A 5,565-nucleotide genomic window follows, 5' to 3' on the forward strand; every position below is an offset into this window, starting at 1 on the left:
GACAAGAGAAATTGCTTTTTATCCGAGAAATGGGTAAAAATATCCACGTAAGATATCGTGAATTTTTGTGAAAATGTTACACATGAGAAATATAATTAATTTTTCCGGGCCCCCTTAGGCTTACGCCCCTGATTTGATGTATTATAACGTTTAAGTAGAATTGAAAGCCAGATAAAAACAATGTTTTCATTTTATTGCCTACAAAAATTAGCCCTTTCTATCTTTTCCCCCCCTCACTTCTAGTAATACATTTTTTATATCAAGCCGTGAGATGCGAGGCCCCGGGCGGTTTCCCACTTCGGCCACCCCTTGATACGCCACTTCATATACTCCTTTACAAATTCTTGGGCACCCGGCTGCAAAACAACCAAGGATGACGTTATACTGCTTAGAAAACCTTTGCGTTCACTGTGTGAATTGTGGGCTCGGACAGAATCACGAAGCTTGCCAATCATAGAACTGCGCATGCTCAGCTCGCAGTCTTCTTAGGTAGACTGTTGGATCATACACGACATGGGCCATCCTATATGTGACTAACTAACTAACTCCCTAGCCTTCTTAAACCTGAAGGTTCATGGCTGCAGCAACACAGGCTTTCCATCTTTCCCTAACTTGAGCAAGTTCTATATACTCTTTTCCATCCCTACCGATTTCCCTTAGGTCCATCTCAACGTTGTCCCTCCATCTTCGTCTTGGCCTTCCTACAGGTCTCTTACCATCAGGTTTCCCAACAAGAATCCTGTAAACTCCTCTTTCCTCTCCCATTCGTGCCACATGGCCTGCCCACCTAAGTCTTCTTGATTTAATTATTCTAATAATATCTGAACATGAATACAAATTATGTAGTTCTAAATTATGTAACCTTCTCCACTCACCCGTCTCCTCATCCCTTTTAGGTCCAAATATTTTCCTAAGGATTTTATTTTCAAATACTCTCAATTTATGTTCCTCTTTCAATGTAAGGGACCAAGTTTCACATCCATATAATACTACAGGCAAAATTACTGTTTTGTATATTTTAACTTTTAGTTTCTTAGATATTAAACGAGAAGACAAAAGTTTATGAAGAGAGAAGTAACATGCATTTCCTGAATTAAGCCTACTTTTTATTTCCTCTTTAATATAATTTTCATTTGTTAATATTACTCCTAAGTATTTGAATTTGGAAACTGGTTCAAACGAGTTGTTATCAATAATTAGATTTTGATTATTACCTAACACTTGGTTTCGGCCTGTAAGCATATATTTAGTTTTCTCCTTGTTAACTTCCAAACCTATCTCTTTAGCAGTTTTGAAAAATATTTTAGCATTATTCTTCATTGTATTCACATCATCCCCCAGTAAGTCTACATCATCTGCATATGCTAACAACTGAGTCACACAATTTAATTTTAGTCCTTCTTTAGTTTCTTTTACCTTCCTAACAGCATATTCTAAGGCAAAATTAAAGAGCAATGGAGATAATGCATCTCCTTGTTTTAACCCATCATGAATTGTAAATTTGTCAGACATATTAATACCCACACGAATTTTACTTTCTGTTTCACTGGTGCATATTTCTATCATACTAACAAGCTTCTTAGGTATTCCAAACTCTACTAATATATTATATAATTTATCTCTTTTGACCGAATCCTATGCTTTTTTGAAATCAATGAATAGCTGATGGACATTTTGATTATATTCCCACTTTTTTTCAAGTGTGTGTCTGATGTGAAAAATTTGATCTGTAGTTGAGCTGTTACGTTTAAATCCACATTGATAATCATCTATAATTTCATTAGCATATGGGGTTAGTCTTGTTAAAAGAATGTTAGATAATATTTAAGATAATATTTAAATGTAATTGGTTTGAGAGTAACTACTCGATATAAACTTCTTACAAAATGTGGAAAGGCATGTCAACGAGACATACAGTTCTTGCTTTGCATATCACGCAAGATCAAGAAACAGTGAAACATTAATGTGGAAATTCCTAGCAGCCACGTCAAAAATTCAAGGTTTTATTAAAAAAAAATATTGGTTGAGTTATGAATAGAATTTCAATTTTTAAAATGAAAAGTAGCTAAGAACATATTAGGTTATATGAGTAGACATATTTAGTGCAGATCTTAACAGCTTCGTTCATTGCAGAAGAACACTGAAATAAATAATGAAAATGGTAACATAGATCCAGTATGGAGTTTTCTTTTTCACAAATGGAGTAAGCCACCATCTTTAAAATTTAATGTAACAGAACACATCAAGAGACTTTGTGAAAACAATGATGACTTGAATTACCTGATGATATTTGGGATTCATAATTTTAAATAAAAAATAATGTGATCAATTTTTTTTTATCTGAAATAAAAATAAAACAGACTGCTTCTTTTCACAGTTAAGTTGCTATATTACAACAATGTAAAATTGACAACATCCATTATATAAGAGATTCTTTTTGTTTAAAAAATTGCTAACCATTGTTATACAACCTTGGTGACAATGAAGTTCGACCAGAAAGGAATACATGATTAAATGCACAGAGGCATAGGCGGTGGAATGGGTGACCCGCAGAAATGACGCATGTGTGTAAGAGGAGGCGTGTGAGCAGGCAAGAATCGTGATCCCAGCATGTTGCACCCAAGGTCACGTAAAGAACGAAAACGGGGAACTATACACGTGACATTGAACTTCGACCAGGCACCAGACCCATACGGAAAATTCCAGATAGTGGCGCATTCGACGGAAACATGACGTCAGGGACACGATAAGGGAGTCCGCCGTATATAAGCGCGTGCTGTGCACCGAGGAACCGCAGTGCATCATCACCATGGCCAGGGGCAAACACCGTGAGGAGAAGAGTGGTGGAGTTGCAACGGGATGGACTCAGTGAACGGGAATTAGGGCGCCAACTAAACTTACCCAAGTCAATCGTCCACTGCATCATCAAACACCACCAAAATACGGGTACTTCAGAGTCAGGTAAGGCCCCCGGTCGAAAACGCCTGCTGAGCGTGCGTGACCTACGGATATTTAGGCACTATATCCAGACCAACAATCATGTTTCTGTGGCCGAATTACGACTGTGGACTCGAGAACGCTTTCACATTGAAGTGTCAACCAGAACCATTCGCCATTACCTACAGCGATGCGGTTACCGAGTGTACAAGGCGAAACGTAAACCCTTCCTTTCCATGTTGAACAAAGGCAATCGACTACGGTGGGCACGAATGTACCGGGGATGGACATTTCGGCAGTGGAACAGGGTTTTGTGGACGGACGAATCCATTTTCAATGTTGTGTACGGGAAAATACGGAAAACAGTCATTTGTCGGAAGGAGGAACAGAATGAAGCAAAATGTTATGCACGTCGGGTACAGAAACCTGCGTCAGTGATGGTATGGGGATGCATGACTGCATCTGGGGTTGGCCCACTACACGTCTGTGAGGGCATTGTGAATGCACACGCCTATACACGCATACTGGAGCGGCATCTTCCCACAGTGCGAAGGCACCTGTCCCACAGGCGGCGTCTCATCTTTCAACACGACAATGCCAGGCCTCATACAACGCGGCTGACAAGAGAATGGTTGACTCGCCATCACGTGCGAACTCTACCATGGCCACCATCGAGTCCCGACCTCTCGCCCATTGAGAATGTGTGGCGTGTTCTTAAGCGACGTGTGCAACAGAGGGGACCCACGACAGTGGCTGCTGTTATCGCCTGCCTGCAGGAGGAATGGCACCGCATCGATGTGGAATACCTTGAACGACTCGTCCGCAGTACGCCCCGACGCATTGCCACAGTTATTCGCCGACGGGGCGGCGTCACACCATGGTAAACAGGATCCCCTCTAACAGTGGTCGAACTTCAATGTCACGTGTAGATGGACGAAAATGTTTTATTTTGTGTGGACACCATACATTGCTGCGTTGCAGCGGAAGTTTATGTTTTTCTTTGTTCCATGTAGCCTGCTGAATAAAATATGTTCAGCATATGTGTGTGTTCTCCTTCTTTCACAACGCACTCCTATATTTGTGACTGGTCGAACTTCATTGTCACTAAGGTTGTAACTATATCTTTAGTCAAAATGAAAATAAATGTCTGATTAAGGGAGCGTGTGTTCTCCTGAAACATCACAACGAAAAACTGTTTTCTTATACTTGTAATAACCATAAACTACAGGAAAATAATTCTACAATGCAAGCAATGCATACATACAAGAAAAACTTAACATTATAATTGTGTTGTAAAATCTGTAGCTGTATATAAGAATCCGACTGTGGGTTCGAGTCTGCCTGGGTTCTCTGCCTGTGTATAGGACCGGTAGCAACCCACCATCATAAGGAAATTGGGGAGCTACGAGTGAGTAGCATAACCTGGTTTTGGAAATCACCTATAACGGCTGAGGGTTCGACGTGCTGACCCCAGGTCACCCCATTACCGGTTGAAGTTCTCCACACATCTATGTAGGTTTGTGGGAGGGAGGGCAAGGCCCTTGAGGGCTGTCGCGCCATGGGTTATTTACTATTTATTTATTTAACAAGGAAAAAACTAAGGTGCTTTTCAAAATTAGCATGTGAAATCATGGATTAAAAATGCATGTGGTGTAGTTACAGATTTTTTAAAAGAATCACTGTCTAAATGCAGATTCGAACACACACATGTTGGTGCCTCATTGGCAACAAAAAAAAAAAAAAAAATCTAACTGCGCTCAAACATGTATCCTTCAGAGCATGAAGCCGTAACACTAACCACTCACCTACACCTTCTATTGGTAGGTATTTATTTACTTATGTAAGTTTTCCAATTGTTTCCCTACTGGCAACGTGAATTTCTTTTCGCTTCTTTTCTTTCAGATGTAGTTGTTTTTCCAGACCGATACATTTTTTTATCTTCTGCCAGCCATGGACATCCTTATGAAATACATTATTGGGATGTAACTCACAGAAAAGAGAATATGTTAGTTTAAAAAAAAAAAACTTGAGGTGGGAATGATGTGTTCAATCACAGATTTGACCTCAAAATTTTTCATCTTCGAAGTTTTGCTTGCAACACCACCATCAACCGAGCATTTATTTGATGGACATATGTATAGTACATGTGATGCAGAGGTGGCCCAGATTATGTTGCAGAAAAATTACAATCGTTAAATATGCTTAGGTTTAATAATTCTTGGAAGCTTTCCTGGCAGCTAATGATGAGGTTTTCTCTGGATATCAACCAGGTATTTCCACATAGGCTTTCGAGAGATAACGACACACTCATCTTCAGGGATTGAAGTGCAGAGATGTTATATGTATTTGGTGTGGGAGGGGTCTGGTGTAGGTGCCATTAGCTCTCGGAAGCCTATCTGGAAATCACCTAGTTGACATCTTGAGAAACCGCTTCATGATTATTTAGTCACAAATTCATATTTTTTGTGTGAACAGTCCAGCATGGCTTCCTTTTAGCTGCACTGGGAAATAATTTCTGTTCTCCCCCACACAATTATGAAACAAAAATTCTTCACATGTAAAAACTAAATCTCTTAGAATACCTCCAACAGTTCACTTAACAGTAAAAAACCAACACAAAATTGCAGT

This window comes from Lepisma saccharinum, chromosome 7 (assembly GCF_977018435.1).
Source record: "Lepisma saccharinum chromosome 7, izLepSacc3.1, whole genome shotgun sequence".
NCBI classification, from domain to species: domain Eukaryota; kingdom Metazoa; phylum Arthropoda; class Insecta; order Zygentoma; family Lepismatidae; genus Lepisma; species Lepisma saccharinum.